Source organism: Amphiura filiformis, chromosome 6 (assembly GCF_039555335.1).
Source record: "Amphiura filiformis chromosome 6, Afil_fr2py, whole genome shotgun sequence".
NCBI lineage: Eukaryota > Metazoa > Echinodermata > Ophiuroidea > Amphilepidida > Amphiuridae > Amphiura > Amphiura filiformis.
This window is the reverse complement of record NC_092633.1, coordinates 31,524,290-31,545,393: the sequence shown is the minus strand read 5'-3', so window position 1 is coordinate 31,545,393 and position 21,104 is coordinate 31,524,290. Positions and strand designations below refer to the sequence as shown.

Genomic DNA, 21,104 nt, shown 5'->3' with positions numbered 1-21,104 from the left:
CATGACGTCATTTTTTATCAAATCATTTGTACCGAAAAATATGATGACCATGATGAAGAACATTAAAGACTTTCCTATATAGCGTGCTGTTAAATATGTGAATTGCCGTATTTTATTAGGCCCGCAATGCTATCTTCAGTAGATAGCGAAAAAGCATGAAACGCCAACGTATGCACTTTCCTAACACGCGTATCCACTAACTGCATCCAGCTTTGACTTGCGATGGTCTTTGTGTGTAAATATTAAATAACGAAGGCAACAAAGATTGCAAGTCTTACTTCTGCAAAACGTTTATTTTATCACTGCCAAGCCTTCAACAAATAATGAAGGCTTGGCTTTCACTATAATTATCATTCATCGTAATCTTATTATTATGGCGTGGTTTATACATAGCCCTATAAATAATGCTCACCATCAGTTGATCATCGACGGCAAAAGTGCCATTTTTAAATGAAACTTGAATATGAACTTTCCTCTAGGTTTCTTCATAAGTTTTCAGTTCTTAAGTTATGTATTACAGAAGATATCGTCGTTTGCATTACATACTGTCATATCTCAAAAGGCTGCCTTATGTTACTTTTTTATTATTGTGATGAGATATAGGCCTACACTGTAAAATTAACTCCATATCAATTTTCAGATATATTATCACGATGTTACAATTTCATGTCCATTAAAAGAGCTTAAAAGAAAGAAGCATGTTGAATTATAAAATAATAATTCAAAATACAACAATGATTATAAAATTACGACATTATGTGATGCAGACGACGATATTTACGGAACAATTCTGGCAACTTTGCAGCACACATTTAAGGCCCTGTATCCATAGGCTGTTCCCTTGTGGCTTGTGCCCTTGTTCCGTGTTTACTTTTTCCCATGTGACCTGCCACACAGACAACGAACCGTAGCGGCCACTAAGCAAAACAAAGGTTCGTTGTCTGTGTGGCAGGTCACATGGGAAAAAGTAAACACGGAACAAGGGCACAAGCCACAAGGGCACAACCTATGGATACGAGGCCTTAGGGTATACCAGAAAATAAGTGCACACTGCACACACACCCCTATAGAGGAGTAAATTTTCAATAAAAGATATGTCTGAATTTCCAGGTTTGTTTCCTGAAAACGACCGGAATTCCAGCTGTCAATGTTACCGGGAAAAAGCTTGGAAATGACATAAAATGTATAAAAAATCATGGAATTGTCCATCCAAAATGAGGCCCTCAAATTTAAGATTTTCGATTGTGAGCTATATTTAGCTGTATGAAGACAGTTTGAAAGTGTGTATTTCCAGCAATCATAACTTGTCAAAAGGTCCTGAAATCCGAATGGGGTGTGTATCTATTTTCTGGAATATCATACAGCACATAATCACCACGAATCGTAAATGTATTGGAAAGTGGTACAAAAAACTTAATAAATCTAAGCAAACAACCAAACCCCTCAAGAATCTAGGCCAGATGATCTTATAAATATCTAGATCATTTCAACATGTTCAGGGCTTCACTTCATTTGGAAGAAGAGCTAGAGGCGTGGCGGTCTTGTCGATGCATACCTGCATGGGGTAAACCTCGAATCTAGCGGTAGGCTTATACCATAATTTTGATTCAGTTCAGAGGCGTATAGCAAAGAAAAGAATCTGATTGCAGAACAATTTTCCCGCATTTCGTCATGAAATTTTCACATCGACTGTAGTGTGAAGCTTCCCCCTTCTTTTAAGCTTGAGCTATTCAACTTCAAATGACAAGTGTATAATTTTTTTAACAAAACAAGTCACAATTGACGGTTTTGCACTCGAAAGTGCCATTTTGCGGCATACAGTCAAATGAGCACGAACATTGCAGACCGATTCCCGTTCTTCAAGCATTAAATAATGCCCACTTTGTTCATTTTACAAAAGACAACATTTTTGTTATTTCGGAATCACCCTAAACATGCTAAACACGAATATTCAAAGAAATAGTGAACTTTCGAACACCGATCTTTATTCGCCGGCGAAGTAAAGTGGTTACATAACTCCCTTGTAACTGGATCACGCACCATTTGGAATTGGTAGTATAAGCAGGCCTACATGCCATATACTTTGTGTTGCGATCATTTCGATCATGGTGCAGAACTCAAAAGCGTGATCCAGTTGACATAGTGATAATCGGATTACACGTAACACTTCGCTGGCGAATAGTTACATGTAGTAAGGGATTAAATCAAAACTCGACCGGCGGTTGACAGCCGGTTCCGCCCTTTGTGTCCGGTTTCCAGTGTTTAGAACAATAGACACCGGACCGGCGGTCAGCCGCTGGTTCAGTTTTGATTCCATCCCTTAGCCCAGACAGTCAGCAAGCTTTCAGTGAATAGGTTACGATTTCCTACGACCGATGCTTATTACGGTACATCTGGCCGTTTACGCCAGGCAAAATAACAGAAAAACTATAGGCGATTTTGAATTTTTAAATTCAAAATAGCTCTACTGACGTAAGCGTAAGAATAATCATTGTCGTATAAGAAGCCCGGGGGGGGGCACTCAACACAAATGACCATACGGGTATGCTCCCCCGGAAAGACCCCCTTTTGGGTTTCGCAGCTCCGAAAGACCCCCTATATTTGACCAAAATAACGCTCCGAAAGACCCTTGATTTTGATAATTTCAGCTATAAAAGACCCCAAAATTGCTCATTCCTCATATTTCTTATTTTTTCAGGCGATTTTCAACCCAAAAGCCAAGAAAGACCCTTGATTTTGACTTTTCGCAGCTCCAAAAGACCCCATTTTACTTGTTCACAGCCCGGTTCGCAGCTCCGAAAGACCCCTTTACCGGTACGCCGTCAGCTCCCAAAGACCCACCACCTCAAAATTCCGGGGAGCATACCCACCAAAAATTTTTGATGTGCCCCCCGGGATAAGAAGTTGCTACTTCTTATGTCCCTATACATCAACTGCCACTAACATATTCCAGTAGGCATTTTCATTTCAGTTTGGAAACAGAAGAAATCCAGAGAATGTAGTATATCTGTAGTTACTGCTGAACACTTCCCTTCCTTCATATACCTGTAACCAGACTAGATCATTTGGTGCCAGATCAAGAATGACACTGTTACTGGTAGAATCCTCGCTATCCATTGGTCCATAATCGACGACTGCTACCACGTGCTCACCTGTAAGAAGAGCAGAAGAAAATTCTAAAATTAACTCTCACTATATGGATCACAGTGGCCTCGTCCCAATGGCATAGTTCAATAACCTCAATTAAACAATGAATCTTGTGCAAAATTTAACCTCCAGTTGCATAGTATGAGTTTTAGTCAAAGGTCATCCAATGAATGTGCAAATGTATGTATATTGGAGCTAAAGAACTGTGCACTGATAGATGAGCATGTTATGGATCCTAGTGTCTATCGTAAAAACTTTGTGAATGGTAAAAAGTCATTTTAAAACTATAAAACCTTTAATATTTCGGTGCTATATAATGTATAGCAAAATATATCATTTTAGATTTGGTTTCGTATAGCAGAACTAATGTGTTCTTCAAAGTGAACTTGAATTTCATGCTTTCATAATCTATCAGCTTATAATATGCATATTGAATAAGCTTAGAAAACTTCGAAAGAAACCAACCAAGCGACCAACCAAACAAACAAATGAAAAACACGCTTCTCAATTGGAAAGCACACAAGACCTCATGTTTTCACTCATTGCACGATAAACTCGAATCAGTTTCCGAGTTCGTCCCAACAACCATGGCAACACTTAAATACCGTAAAAACTCGATAGTTAGCATATTATGTGCTTACTATCGAGCGATTTTGAAAACATGAAAATGTACCAAAGTCCGGCCAGGGAGTCCGGCGTTTACCAACTGAGCCAATAGGGTTGCACACATTTGCAGGTTTACTTATTCGTATATAACTATGTGTGTCGATGATTTGCTCAAAACCCTTTACACTTTGGTGGATGGGGCTCTTCATGTTTGCATGTTTTAAAAGCGCTCGATAGTAAGCACATATGCTAACTATCGAGTTTTTACGATAACTATGCCGATTGCGAGTTTGAGTTATGAGGCGGAGAAGATGCACTAAAGCATAATTACCCGAGTCAGCCGGTGTGATTGTGCGAGTAGGCCTATATTATTATAATGATGCATGGTCAAAAATGATTATGATTTAGTGTCTAATGCCTTCCAATATCACGTACCGTTCTTTATGAGCTGCACCAATGGAAAGTTTTGATTTGATGACTTGGCGATGTGGAAAATGAAGTAGTATGTACCTATACGATAGAGGAAAAAGAAAAATGTATAACGATGACCATTATTCGAAATTCTCTTCTTCTTTTTTTCGTCAACATTAAATAACGACTTATAATGTTAGAAAAATAATTATCAAACACGAATCACATGTTTTATTTAAAACAAACGCATATAACAATTGACCGTAAAAAAACCTAATAAGAGCAATCACGCGATATTCAAAATTCCCGCGCCGAAATTTTCTAGGGCAATGACGTCATGGTTATATGTGCCAAATTGTCGCCAGCCACTGGGACGTCATTGCACCAGACAATTTCGTCGCCCGGGAATTTTAAATATCACGTGTTGAGACATGGCTGTTTTATTCTTATAAGGCATAATGTTGTGATTGCCGGAGACTTACTTTAAAATGTCTTACAGCAAGTCTTCAAAAATGTTTTTGAATGTTATTAAAACATTTTATACCTTTTACATAATTATTAGAGTCACGCGGTAGCCGTGACCAGCAAGTTTTAAAAAAAAAGACTGTTAAAGAAGACTAAAAAGATGCTCCCGCGAGACTATATTTACACCAAACATTAAAACACTTGACTTCTATTGTTCTATGATATTTTTCGCTGGGTACAAAGTGTATCTAAAACCATGTTTAATGTTATTTAGAGTCCCAAATGTAATATCTTGACAACTCATTAATTCAAAAAGGACACCAATCCTACAGTCAACCATTGTTTAATAATAAACAAACACTTTTGCTTCATTTCACCCGGTATTTCATAGCGAAAATTAGTGGAAAATAATGCTGATCCAGAATTTTTGGACAAGGCTACAGCACTAGCGGGCAATCACCTACACACTACTTTTTCAGATTTACTTCCAATTATACCCTAGCAATTTCTGAGATACCCGGCATAACAATTCTGAGCCCCATTCGCCAAAAAAAAAATCATGTTTTTCACAATTCTTTTGTTCTTTCCGGACGATGCACCCATTCATATAATAAATAATGTACTTCGACACAGCAATTTATATCAGAGTCCCGTAGCTCAATGGTTTCGGCGTTCGACTCCGGATCCAGGGATCCGAGTTCGAAACCCGATGACCAACTGGTTTTTTATTTTTAAATATTGTATTAAACAATAATTTTATTGTCATTAATCAAGGATAACACAATTTTAATCATCCAGTGCTATTGTGATATTATTTTTTTTATTAATGCAATATGTTTGATTCTCAGGTTTATTATTTATTATATTAAGGGCCTATTTAAAAAAAAAAAAACCTATAGTGCACCCGCTAGCAGAACAAATAATAAAAGAAATCTCTTTATTACTTTCTTTATTTATTTAAATCTGAACAACACAACAATCTGAATAACACAAGAAACTAGATCAGGTTACCAATATTTTCTCATTTAAATAAAGTTCTGTCCTACCACGGGGCGATTCGCATGATAATAGGACAATAAAAATACATGTAATATGTATGAATGGTTGTTGAATCGATCTAGAGACCTGTCCCTCTGTCATCTTCAGCTATCGTAGAACTGTATTCCTACAAAAAATGACTGTCATTTCAATTGTTATACCGTTCCGGTTGGTTTGTTGCATACACTCTATAGGTGTGAAAAATTGTTCCAGTAATATGGAAGGCCAGCAGGGACAAAAACGTAAGGCCATTAAAGTCATACGTAAAGACAAATTAGCTATTTAATTAACCCTCGATAGAGAGCAGGGCTTGAAGAATGGGGAAATTAAAATCACAAACCGCGAAAGACTGCCAACAACCGCCGCTCAATAGGGATGTCAAACATGGTTACAAAGAACCACAAACCGCGAATTTTGGATATCCACTTAAATTGCCCCGCGGGGCTACAAAGAAGTATGGTTATCCAACAAGCGTAAGCGATAAATTACCCCCCACCCCTAGAGACTGCAGGGCTTGAAGAATGACCGCCAACAACAGCCGCTCAATAGGGATGTCAAACTATATTGCCCCGCCCCTACAAAGAACCACAAACCGCGAAATATGGATATCCAACCAGTTTAAAAGACAAATTAGCCACCGATAGAGGCCAGGGCCTGAACAAGTAGAGAAATTAAAACCACAAACCGCGAAAGAACGCCAAAAACCGCCGCTCACTAGGGATATCCAACTAGATTGGCCCGCATGGCCAAAGAACCACAAATCGCGAAATTTGGATATCCAACAAATTAAAACCACAAACTGCGAAAGACAACCAACAACCGCCGCTCAATAGAGACATCCAGCTATATTGCCCCGCAGGGCTTCAAAAACCACACACTGTGAAGTATAGTTATCCAACAAGCTTAAACTATCAATTAACCCCCGATAAAGGGTAAGGCATAAAGAATGAGGGTAATCAAAACCACAAACCGCGAAAGACCGCCAACAACCGCCGCTTAATAGGGAAATCCAACTAGATCTATAGGGGAGAGCGGGGAGTGTTCGCCCTAGGGGCAGGTTCGCCCACCCCTTGTTTCTCAGCACTACGGCTATCGGGGGATTTGGTGATGGCAAAATTAGGTGACATAGGTTATTATAAACTTCTCATATTAGCTACGCGACATATAGGGACGTGTTCATCGAACTGCAGCCAAAACAAAAAAATTACACCAAAACGTAATTTTTTCTTGAATTAATAATGTTGTATTAGGCCTATCATTGATACATAAATACAGATGGTTTTAATGGTAATCTGTATTTGGAACATGTGGGATTTGTTAAAGATTTAATGCAGTTATAAGCTCCTTATTCGATTTGTATTTTGCATACCCTGAAGAAAATACAAAAATGTGCACAAGGGGCACGTTCGCCCTTTTGAGGATGGGGCATGTTCGCCCTATATCTTCCCCGGGCGGACTTACCCCAAACTGCAGGGCGGACCTGCCCCATCAGCGTATTATGCAAAATATTGATAATTATACCATTAAATAAGGTAAAACTACTGAAAAGCATGTGTTTTTTTAAGTTATGTGGTATCAGTATTACTCATACCACCGTTTATGTCCTAATCCATAATCCCCCTGAAGTTGTAAACATGATACGTTTAAGCTCACTTTGGGCCCCTACATTTTACCCTGACCCGACCCCTGCAACAAATTTAGTGATTCCCCAGAAGAGAATGAATGCCCTGTATACTCTTGCTAAATGTTTGCATTGAATATGTTATTGTTACGCAATGTTTAAACCTTTTTTTGTGATTAGGGTGAACTTACCCCACCATATGGGCGAACCTGCCCCAATATGGTGCAAGTTCGCCACTTTGCAAAACTTTTTGTTTGCTCTATCCTGTTGCTATTGTAAGGCCTATTAGTTCTGGGATTGTGGTCGTGTATAGCTAAGACACATGGCTTTCACATGGGCTAATCAGGTCATCCCTAACCTTAAAATTGACGTTGCTAGACTGGTCAGAAAAAAATAGGGCGAACACTCCCCGCTCTCCCCTAAATCTAAATAACTATCAACTGCGAAATTTGGATATCCAACTATATTACCCCGCAGGGCTACAAAGAACCACACACCGCGAAGTATAGTTATCCAACAAGCTTAAACTATAAATTAACCCCCGATTGAGGGTAGGGCATGAAGAAGGAGGGAAATTAAAACTACAAACCGCGAAAGACCGCCAACACCCGCCGCTTAATAGGAAATCCAACTAGATTTACAAAGAATTATCAACCGCGAAATTTGGATATCCAACTAGATTGCCCCGCATAGCTACAAAGAACCACACACCGCGAAGTATAGTTATCCAATGAGCTTAAACTATAAATTAACCCCGATAGAGGGTAGGTCATGAAGAATGAGGGAAATTAAAACTACAAACCGCGAAAGACCGCCAACAACCGCCGCTTAATAGGGAAATCCAACTAGAAATTTGGATATCCATCTAAAGGGCTACAAAAACCACAATCATTAAAACATAATTATCTTGCTAAGTCGTGGCACTTAGACGCTTCCGTAGTATAAGCCTTGCTACATAGTTTCAATTTGAAGTAAATCGGACTGACTCTGTGTCTCGCTGGCATTGTCAACATTGGGTATGTGTTGTTCATATTTACATTTTCTTAGTTGCCTTGAATAATTAAAGTATATTAAAATGTATGTATCCCTATTAACATTATAGTCACGCGGTAGCAGTGACCAGCAAGTTTTCAAAATAAACGGCTTATTATTACTAATTATTTACTGTCATAAATCAAGGATAACATAATTTCAAACATCTATTTTTCGTTTTATTCGTTTTATGGAGTACTTCGTAACCCGATGACTTTCCAAGCTTAGAGCTGCTTGGCTACATTCATAAAAAGAAAGAAAATCCACCAAAAAACGTTGACAACGTAAAGAAAGCAGCAAGTTTAAAAAGCCCCCACCTCGGCTCACTTTTTGAAACTTGGTCCCATTTTGAATATCAACAGCAAATTGGTGTTTTTAACGTTTAAACAATAGCATCATTGCCATTAACATGCCTACTTGTTATTCGTTTAATTCAATCATTGGTCATGAACTTAATAATTATTATAAAACAAAACATATATAGGATATTGGCCAAGAACAACATAATAACCTTTCTGATCGTTCCAGAATGCTAACAACTTAATATCGCATCGGCACATTAAAGAAACATAACACTTCTGGAAATGTTTTAAGTTGATAATTATGACAAAGATTAAATCAGTATCTTTTACAAATGGGACCAAGTTTCAAAAAGTGAGCCGAGGTGGGGGCTTTTTAAACTTGCTGCTTTCTTTACGTTGTCAACGTTTTTTTGGTGGATACTCTTTTACATTTAAACGTTAAGTGCTGTAAACGCTTTGCTGGGCATGCTGGGAAGAAGGCAATTTGCTCGCGCTCACGTTTCAGCCGTTGGCGGACAAGGAGAAAAGATTACTTTCAAGGGGCGAAAAATTTGACGAAAATGGTCAAAATGGGTTAAAAAGTACAAAAAAGGCCAAAAGATCAAATATCAGGACGGCAAGCATCAGCATACCACATGCATAACAGGGGACAAGTGTGACCAAGACTTTTCACACGGAGGGGGTGCTCCATTGTACGTCACTGCCTCTGGTTACGCCTGGATCGTTTTTCGCAACGGTAAAACGTAGCCATGGTAGCCTACTCCAAAGGAATTTGGACGCATTGCTATATACCAAAAGTCCAAATTATACACATCATGGAAGATTTTATACAACTTTTCCCGAAATTTGTGGTAAAAAGTTGAACATTTGACAAAATTATCCATAGGCATACATGATATACAGCCTGTCTCCAAAAAAATTGTGCAAGTGAAAAGCGCCCTCTCTGGCAATTAGAAAATACCGTTGTGAAATTATGCTTACATCAACGTCAAGGGTGTAGTATTAGCTCTCAAATGCCGTTTGTTCTGTTCAATTTGCTTATTTTAATCTAGAGATATGTTTAGTTAAAGACGAAAGGGTAAAATCACAATTGTGCCACTTTTACTAGGGAAGAGGGCTTTACAAGTAACAGTGATAGCATCAAGTTTTTCAAGAGTTCCTTCGTGAAATCAAAAGAATGCATCAATTACACAATACAAACCTTTTGACTGTTTTTACTGTTTTATCATGATGCAGAAATGATGATTACCTTTTTCCACTTAAAAGAGACAAATAAATATTTCACATTCTGCTGTAAAAATGGATTTCACATTCTGCTGTTCTGCATGTGCATGTCAATGGTGGTAAATACTGTTCTCTTAAGGGGGTACTACACACCTGCCCAATTTTGTGCTTATTTTTGCACTTTTCTCAAAAATTATAGCGCATTGGGGACAAGTAAGATATGTATATTATTGGGGCAAGGATTACAACTACTGCACTGGAAATTTTATTTCAGCACAGACAACAGTTGCGGAGTTACAGTAAAAAATGAGGGAAAACCAATATTTGATCAATAAATCAATAACTACTTGCTTTGAGTTGCTGAATTTTCAGTACAGTAGTTGTAGTCCTTGCCCTATAATATACATATCTTACCTGTCACCAATGTGCTATAATTTTTGAGAAAAATGCAAATATAGGCACAAAATTGGCCAGGGGTGTAGTACCCCCTTAAAAGACAAACAAATATTGCGCACTTATACATGTTTATAGGTTAATGAACGCGTATTATTACTTGTTGGGAGAGATATTAGACAAAATAATGCACGCGTGCTGATAATGATGCGTCTAATGCATGCGCCCGGAAAGGGGAGTGCATTAGACACATCAACATCAGCTATCATTGATTTACATGTACAGCTCTCTTCCCTAGTAAAAGTGGCACAATTGTGATTTTACCCTTTCGTTGTTAAATAAACATATCTCAAAATTGGAACAAGCAAATTGAACAGAACAAACGGTATTTGAGAGCTAAGACTGCGCGGCGCCCGGGACGTTGATGTAAGCATTTTGTCACAACGGTATTTTCTAATTGCCAAAGAGGGCGCTTTTCACTTGCACAATTTTTTTGAGACAGGCTGTAAAATGCAAATGGCCGAAATGTGGCCCATAATGTTTGCGGCACGTCCCGTATACTGTTTATAGTATCTATATCACAAATAATCTACTCCAAGGGAGCGGAGAGATTCTTTTAAGTTTCATATTATTTCTTCTTCAATGATTATGTTCAACTTACCACTGACAGAACAATTAAAAATTCCCGTGTCTGGATGGAAATTTCTGCCGACATTATTAAAAACGTGGTCCCATTTCATGATAACTGGTCCGGGGTCGGCGAGTAAGCCTGTAGATCTTGCCACTGAAAATGAAACTTTGTTTCTTTTTTTCTGCCTCAGGATTCGTAGTTGGACACGCACAGTCTCCTTTGTCTCCTTTCAGACCTGAATCTCCTAAATCTCCTTTGGAACCTGTAAGCGATAGCAATTACGTTTCATGAAGGTCTGTAAACACGGTCTTTAAAATGTTATTCTTCGGAAAATTGCGAGCACGACCATGGTATAAAGAGAAAGGAGATTTCCTATAGGCCTAAGACATCCTATAAACGCATTATTATTGGGCAGGAAATCTTATTTAAGAGTGATCATTTATGACATGATCTGCTCCATGGAGACCAAACTTTAGAACAAAACCTTTGGTGTTTTTAGTATATACGGTATGCCTCCTTTGGCCTATGGACCAGATCGTGTCACATAGTAGTTATCATCTTCATACGTAAGTCAACATCCTGAACCTGCAGTCACAATATTTGTGATTCTGTAAAAGTATCATCTATATTATACTGGTAGTCTGTGCCTCGGTCTGTCTGGGTGTCTGTCTGTGACTCTGTAAGTCTCTCTGTCCGCCTATTTTCTCGGAGACTTGGGGTCTCACGTTTCTCAAACTTGGGTGGGTGCATCTTGACCCCAGACAGAACAAGTTTGTATTGGTTAGTAGGTAAAAGTCACCTGAGGTCATCCAGGGGTCATTCTGAGGTCAAATTAGCACTGTCGAATGGGCATGAAATTTGGCGGGTACAGTCAACATTGAGAGCCAAATTTTTGGAAGGTCATTTCGGGGACATCAGAGGTCACCCAGGGGTCATCTGAGCAAATTACTAAGAATTGTCGTACGGGCATGAAATTAGGTGGGTATAGGCCTATAGTCAACATTTAGAGTGAAATTTGTGGAAGATCATTTTGGGGTCATCTAAGGTCAAATTACTAAAAACTGTCGTATGGGCATGAAACTTGCTGGGTACCGGGTACAGTCAACATTTAGAGCCAAATTTTGAAGATCATTTTGGGGTCATCTGAGGTCATCCAGGGGTCAGCTGAGGTCAAATTAGTAAAACTGTTATGGCATGAAACTTGAAGGGTACAGTCAACAATAAGAGCCAAATTTTGGGAAGGACATGGGTCACCAGGGGTCATCTGAGGTCAAATTAGTAAAAACTGTCGCATGGGCATGAAACTTGGTGTGGGCAGTCACCATCAGCCAGGTAATCGCGCTCAGCCGAGAACCGCCAAATACGGGTAACTGCTAATGTATATCAATCAAAACACAATGGTCAGTATGCATACCTGAAGGGCCGGGCGGTCCCATTGGTCCACTAGCCCCAGGAGGGCCCGTCAAACCGATTTTTCCAGGGGAGCCATTGTCTCCCTTCACACCACTATCACCTCTGTATCCAGGATTTCCTCGCGGGCCCTCGGGCCCCTCGTAACCCGGCATTCCTATTAAAATAAATACAAATACAAAAATTGATTAAATAGATATGGGGCAGGTTTTCATTTTAAGAGCGTCATAAGCTGTCAATGTTTCAATATTAAATTAAACGATCATAAGTTACACCAACATCAGCGACCCAATGACGGCGCCAGGGAGCATGGGGGAATTTCCCCAGTCAGAACTCTTGCCCCCCCCCCTGTAAAAACCCAAAATTACGAACATTTCCACTTTATGCGGCAATTTTGCGCATTTAATTTGTTGATTCCCCCATGCGGCAATTTTGCGCATAATTTGTTGATTTTGCACCCCATATATACAAATATATTCCTGGCGCCACAGAAACCCATATAACGGTCAGTGAACTTCCAATATAAATTAGTACTAGCAGTAGGCCTTGGTATGGTTGTTGTAACCAGTATCAGAGACAAGAATCTATCACAGACTATCAGACTATCTATCATATATCAGACTATTCCGGAAAACAATAGCGTGGTCAACGAAAGGTCCTTTTTCCTGCATGCTTATTTTGCAGGGCTAGCTGCAATCATAATTTATGAAATGAGAATCTCTTCATCTGCGTGAGATCCCCGGTGAGATCACGGTCTATGATGAGAAAAATATGGCCTAATGACAAAGGTTGGGGTGGGGGTGATGATTATACATTAATTATCCGACAGGGCAAAAAGTAGAGAATATCCCCACCCCATCCGTGATCTAATGAGAAACATTAAAAGGTAAAATTTTCTGGCCAAATTGTCATTTGGAACGGCCAGGGTCAAACTTACCAAAAACAAAAAAGGAATTGACACTTAATTTGAGGGAGGGCGAACTCTCCCCCACCCCATCCTAAATGCCAAACTAAATCGCAACAGCCTATACTACCTGTGCTTTAAAACGCTCCTTATTTTTTAAGTATTCCTTACCGTGAGCACCCGGGATTCCGGCCTCCCCTTCGATCCCTTTTGACCTCTTTCTCCAGGATAGCCGGGCATCCCGTTGACCCCGTTGCTTCCGTGGTTTCCGTGCATTCCAATAGAGCCCTGAAGACCCGGGATCCCCTGGGGCCCTTGAGGGCCAGCTGAGCCCGGCAGTCCGATCAAAATGGGGGCTGGTTGTCCACTGAAACACGTCTGATGTCCTGAAGGATCGGGTTCTGATACTGGAACTTCTGGGGCAGATTCTTGGTGAGTGGCTTCTGGAATTGGTTCTTCTTGAGGAGGGTCTTTTGGAACATACTCAGGCGCTTCTGTAGTCCAATGAGGTATCTCGTCTGGAGGCTGTTGGAAGGTTTCCTCTTGTCCTTTATCTACTTGTTCATTGTTGTTGCTTGGAATAAGTAGATCTTGAGATGTATCCACATCAGCTGCAACAATAAGGATCGATGCCAAAACCAACAAGATACAAGCATACATCTTGAAAAAAGGTCACGATGAAACGTCACGTCCTGATAAGTATAAAAGAAAACATATAACTTGGAATTCACGGTGCTGTGATGATAATTCTTCCCGTTTTCAGCATTTTCTGATTATAGACGTTTTCATATGCGAAATATTTATAATTCGTTAGTGACAAAAGGATCTACATCATTTTATAAACGAACGTATGGTTATGGTTTGAAAAAATTAATAGGCTGGCTAGCTCTGGCTATCAATTTGATGCATGGAGTCCCAGACCGGTTCAATACCATATACCCGGTGGTGGCGACTTGTTAGAACGTTGGCTAAGTGCAAAAAGTCTGTTAATTGGCAACATCTGTAGATTAAGTGCACTTTCATCACGTTCAGTTCATTTAAAAAATGAAGTGTTATTTGTTGCAGTATAATGTATGAGCTGTAAAAATGACCAAAATACATTATTTCACACCCCTGAATTCGGAACATGTTAGTGATACACAGCAATAATAATTTTGATGATTTCTCTTTCCTGTGATAAGTAGGCCTAGATGTAAAATCAAAAGTAGCCCCCCCCCCAAACTCCGAGTATTAAATTGAACAGTATTTTAAGGCCTTAATTAGGCACCTGCAAACATGATAATGACGTATGAGAAACAAATTGCACACTGGCATGATGAAAACTGTTACTAATCATACTAATTGGCATATTCATCTGTTTCAACTTTTCAGTGTTTTAGAACTTCAGTTAAAACTGTTTGAAGAATGTTAATGTCGACATCTAAAACTGCCCGGGAAAACTGAAACCTAATCATGCTAATTGAACTTTTACTTTAATTATGACGTTGTAAGCTGTTGTGGAGTGTCAGTTTATGCGTAATTGATATTGTCTAGACAATATGCCTACTATCCATGGGCCTACTACTTGCACCGTAAAAACTCGATACTTGCCATATGTGCTGATTATCGAGCGCTAAATTTGAAAACATAAAATTGTACCAAAGTCCGGCGCTTTACCAACTGAGCTAATGGGATTGAGACACACATTTTGCAGGTTTACTTTAGGTTCATATAACTCTGTGTATCGATGATTATTTTGCTCAAAACCCTTTTGTGGATGGGGCTTTTCGTGTTTGCATGTTTTAAACAGCGCTCGATAATAAGCACATTATAATGCTAACTATCGAGTTTTTACGATATATTACTTATATTAGGCCTACGGATATATGTGATAATTCGCCAGCGAAGTGTTACGTGTAATCCGATCATCACCATGCCAACTGGATCACGTTTTTGAGTTCTACACCACGATCGAAATGATCGCAACACAAAGTCTATTGCATGTACTATCAATTCCAAAAGGTGCGTGATCCAGTTACCAGGGAGTTACGTAATCACTTCGAGGGACATCACATGAGAGCACACCATGCACCAGATACAGCAAATTGCATTCTGAATACGGGGAATGTCCTTCTGATATTAATCAAACAATTTAGATTTTTTTAAATTCGCGATATAGGCCTAATACAAATTGTATGCCAAATTATTAAAACTTAGGCCTAATAAATCTAATAGCCTAAAGTGTATGTAGCTGGGAGGGAAAAGTCGCCCATCATCTAAACATTTTGACCATTTGTATTTGAATTATTACCCCGACTTGTTCACCCGTGTTGAAAAAAAGGTGAATATAGGCCTAGTGTTTGAATTTCAAACGAACCAGATCATCAATCATATAGGCCTAGATAGATAGTTCATATTAAAACGTCTTTCCGGATCTTTTTGAACATAAAGAATAAAAAATAATCGCTTACCTCACAAAAATGTTTTCAACACACAGTAGACATGGTAGAATGGATGACAACTGTTAAATTCTACACATGGAGAATGACAAACCAGGCTCCAAACTAACGTCAATTTCTAGTCTCAGACCAAACCGGTGTAATACCACATCCGTTTGATTGAATGGAAATTGTAGGCCTATCATTGCATCTCACTCTTCCGTCTGTTTGAATGGAACAATCATTACGTTTCACGGTTTAATATGAAAGTCATTTCCCGAGTGTTGGTGAGTGGTGAGTCATATGAGTGTCTGATATTTTGGGAAAACAAACGAACAAACAAACAAACAAACAAACAAACAAATAAATAAATAAATAAATAAATAAATAAATAAATAAATAAATAAATAAATAAATAAATAAATAAATAAATAAATAAATAAATAAATAAATAAATAAATAAATAAATAAATAAATAAATAAATAAATAAATAAATAAATAAATAAAAGCCTTGTCAATGGATGTGTATGTGGTGGGGAAGCGGCTGGTATGAGGTAGGCTATGTGCATGGTCCGATTTCTTCACATACATTGCAAAAAACAGCAGAACAGCAACACTTAACCACTTGAACAAGATAGTGTTAAAAATTGTATAGGCCTAGTGCTGATTCTGCCCACCCATGGCAGGGGGACCCAACAGTTACCTTTGTGTAGGCCTTTTCATGCTTTTGCTGGGCTACCACTTCTTATTTTGCTGGCCTTTTTCATCACTCTTGGATTGGTAGTGCGCAGCATTTGCTCTTTCTTTTTAACAGAGGTATTGGTTGGGTCCTGTTGTCATGGTGGGGTGGTATTATTTAAAATCTCATACATATTCTGATCTTTGTATGTATCTTGGTTACAGTAATTAAGATGGGGTCTGGTGGACCATGACTGTATGTTTTTTTTTCCTTTCCACCAGGCCCAAGTACAGGTGAATAAAATGGAAAAAAAAAAAAAAAAAAAAAGATAGTGTTAAAAAGCATATTTCAACACTATTTTGTGTTAAAAAACATAAACATCTTCATATTTTTACGTGTTTTAGTGTTTATTAATTAACACCCCTGTACCTTCACTGTACAAAATATGCTTTTTAACACTATTTTGTGTTAATAATAATCTCCATAATTTTCACGCGTTTTACATGTAGTGTTTATAAATTAACACCACTATACCTTCACTGTACAAACCTACACGCTGATTCTAAATATGGTCACGAAAATGTACAATTCTGAAATATATGCATTTTAAAGAAACTTTTAAAAGTCATTGTCTGCAGCCGACACCGTTAGCCTGAACCTGAAGGTGACCTGATATATTTGGAAAATGGAATTCTTTAAAATTGACTATAACATAAAATGTCGTCCCTTTCAAGCACTCATGCAAAACAACACGTATAAATGTTTCTTGTAAATGGGACTAATTCCTATGGAATTATGATATTTAGATAGAGCGTGATAATCATGATAATATAGTCTACAGTGATTTTATTCATATTTATTCATATAAAGTGATATTGAATGAGATATCCTATTTTTCTCATTAACTTATTGAAATTATTTCTTTGTAAATACGGATTTGGAACGCTAAATTTCATTATGTTAAATGCGAAAAATATGAGCTTTCACCTGATACCAAAATCTGCATTTTGATGGGATGAAGTGGGGGAATGAGGTTGTCAATCAGGTTACCCACCTATTAAGAAGGAAGTCCCACCACAGCAGTTCTTCTGGTGAATTAAACCTGCCTGGTTATCAAATTAATCAGTGACAAGGTTATCTCTGAATTTGACGGGTACTAAATGATGCAATAACATTAAAACATCAATTAGCACCTGTCAAATTCAGAGATAACCTTGTCACTGATTAATTTGATAACCAGGCAGGTTTGGTTCACCTCAGAAGAACTACTCTGGCGGGGCTTCCTCTTTAAGTTCTGAGCTCAAGTTTATGAGCGTAAAGTCGCCAAGGCGCTATAGAAGATACAGTCCATTATTCATGACAAAATTCAATAGAAAACAAAAGACATTGTAGAGGAAATATTGATTTTTGAAGACCAAAGCAAGGAGCCAACTTTATGCTCATTTTGTGAGAGCTGGTCATAGTAAGTTACGGTTTTCTCGTTCTGAACCTTCGATATGAATGAACCCCCAATTTAAATGTTATTAAAACGTTTTGAGTAAACGTTTTAAGACCATTTTTGTGTTTGCTGGGATGTTGTTGCAGATTAATTTATTCCTCCTGGCAAGAGGTCTCTGCAATATTTCCATCAACTTATGCTCGGGCTTAAGCTTAGCAACAAATTTCATGTGTTAAAACACTCGAAGGCAACTAGGGTCAATTCTTTTAGACGGTACAAACACGCATATTACCGACGCAGTGTTCCCTAGTAGGACCTTGGAAGTTCGTGACAAAATCTTAACATTCCGGGCATGAGACATCATAACGGAAAGTTCCGCTCGGTCGGCATTATTTACATTACTTGAGTAACGTGGCACAAGTACCAACACACAGTGCTAACAAACAGCCAATCAAATGCATGGGTGCTTTTAGACTTGTTACAAGTCCAATCAATGCGCGTAGTCTTGCATTATCGCTCACTATGTCGACTCGAGCGTAGACTGTATAGACCGAACTTGCTGTTTTTTTCAGTGAAGTGTTTTATTTCTATCTAATAATAGGGGTGGTGCAATAATTATGAGCTATTATGTGTACCCCTGGGTGGTGAATTCTCAAAATGGTCTGCCCAAAATCGCTTGCCCCCCCTTTTGGCCGTGCCAAAAATTTTTGCCCCCCCCCCCCTTACACATGCAAGATTTTGGGGAACCTGAATTTACAACCTTAAATTGTCTTATCATATATTGCGAGCAGAGCGAGCAGGAAATTTGGCATATGGTCTCAGTTTCAACGTGTTCCATGATTGAAAGTTTCTATAAATGTCACACTCAAGTCACCTTCTGTGAAAAAATAAAGTGAATCTCAACTACCATTATTTTAAATTTTATGAGTCCTTTTGCTGCGATACCTAATTTCATTATTTGTCCACAAGGTACCATGTATTTTGAATGAGAGCACACAATGCACGATAAAGGCACCAGCTTCGAGACTGACTTAAATAAGGTTGATTTTTGCATTATTTTAATTTCATTTTTTCTGTTCAAACAAACTTTCTAACATTACTTCAAGTCATCCATACCTAACTAGACTCCAACTCCAGTTTTTAAAATCCCAATATGTCCAACTTCCTGGATATTTTGTAATTCACTCCACTTCGATTTGCGCGCATTTCATTTCGACATTTGAAAAGCCCGCCTACAAATTTGTATGTTTTTGGTAGAGAATAAACATCTTTAAAGTAAAGGTAAAATGAAAATAACAAATGTTTCTTCTCCTTAAACAAGAGCAAGGGCAATAACACTTTGGGTGCTACATTTTATTTCAATACCAAACTGTGCCAATGGGGTAAAGAAAATGGCAGTTGTTCTAAATCTACCTTACATAGTTGGCTGACATTCAAATTTTAGATGTCTCCTGGACAAACATTAAAATTGGGTATCGCTATGAAATGTCATAAAAACAAAACGGTAAATGCTAATTCCTTGATTTTTTCAAACAAGGTCACTAATATAGTAATGGATATATCATTTATAAAATGTTTTGAAACCCAAGGTTCAACTCGGTTCTTAAATAAAATGGATTCTTTTCTCTATTGCACTTTTTTTAACTCACCCTGTAGCATTGATATTGGGGATTAGTGTCACAGGGTAAAAATGAAAATGCTGTTTTTTGATCAAGTAGTTACTGTAGTATTCAAAGCCAAGAAAGAACACAATTTTTGACACACAGTGTTGGCATGCTATTTTTGAGTAATGACACTACTCAAAAAGAAATTTATATACTTTTACAAACTTGAAATAAACAATATTTATAAATGAGGCATTATATACAGAAAAAGATACTTTGTACAAAATAACAACAGAATATTACGTACATACATACAAGTATACAAATGTTACTAAAAGAAAAGTAAAAGCTACTTAGATGTAAACAGGCCTACTTGCATGACACAATATGGCCTATGACATTAATGGACACTGCACTACAGGCAACACATTTTTCATTCCACTTTTACCCCAAATCTGAAGTTCACACATTATGAGCCACCATGCATTTATTATCCGCAAAAGTTTTGAATGTTCAAATTACATATCGTAAATGCTCTGAAAGCACACCAAAATAAGCACAAGGTCTACTTTTTGGAAACCCACCTGAATAATTGCCAGCAAAATATTACTTGAAACCTCCCTTTTTAATTTATTACATTTACACATTTTTCAAAAAATAGTGTTGATACAGATAAATGCTATAGGATAAACTTTTATAACTTACAGGGGTCAAAATTGCCCTAAAATGCAGTGGCATAGCCAAGAAGGGGGGGGGGGGTTCTAACTGTGTGAAAAGCCCCGCCCCTTGTACATTTTTCATAATTGCTGTAACTTTTTTTTTCAAATTAACTATTAAGGTCCTAGAACCTCAAATAGGATTAGGTCCACAGGTTGTCCAAATTTGCTAAAAAAAAAGAAAAATTACCAAAAAATATTTTTGCAACATCCCTAGGTTAGTGACTTACATGTACCGCAAGATTCAGGGTTACGGTAAAAGTTGGGTTAAGATAAGTTACAATAAGGTTTGGAGGATGGGTTAGGGTTTGTGTAAGGCAGCAAGTATGACCAAAATGGGGAATAGAAGGGGGAAATATCAAAAAAGTAATTACATTTTGTTTTTAAAAATTTTTGTAAAAAAACTCTGAAATTTCGGGCAAATTTACAACAAAAAAACAACCAGAATTTCCGTAAAAATACAGAAAAGTGTATTTAATATACAAAGTTACGTTATCTGTTCCTATTATTAAATGAGATAATACTGTGTATTCTATACTCTTTAATGTATTATTCTTGTGTCTGCATAACCTGCATTACATTGTAATCCATGGTACATATAATTTACTAGAAACGTATATATGCAGACCATACTTTTGTTTAGAAATTGTTTAAAAAAATAGTTTAATATTTTAAATGTAAGTTTCCTTTTCATGACCAAATAACACCAAATGTAAATTGTACTATATACATGTTATACAGCATTTGAATGCATTACATTTGTAAAAAAACTCTGAAATTTCGGGCAAATTTACAACAAAAAAACAACCAGAATTTCCGTAAAAATACAGAAAAGTGTATTTAATATACAAAGTTACGTTATCTGTTCCCATTATTAAATGAGATAATACTGTGTATTCTATACTCTTTAATGTATTATTCTTGTGTCTGCATAACCTGCATTACATTGTAATCCATGGTACATATAATTTACTAGAAACGTATATATGCAGACCATACTTTTGTTTAGAAATTGTTTTAAAAAATAGTTTAATATTTTAAATGTAAGTTTCCTTTTCATGACCA

At 37.7% G+C, this 21,104-nt stretch overlaps 1 pseudogene; it reads right to left on the bottom strand.

Moving 5' to 3' along the window:
• Positions 1–265: 265 nt before the first annotated feature.
• LOC140154084 (complement C1q tumor necrosis factor-related protein 4-like) lies at positions 266–15,768 on the bottom strand (annotated as a pseudogene).
• Between the last annotated feature and the right edge of the window lie 5,336 nt (positions 15,769–21,104).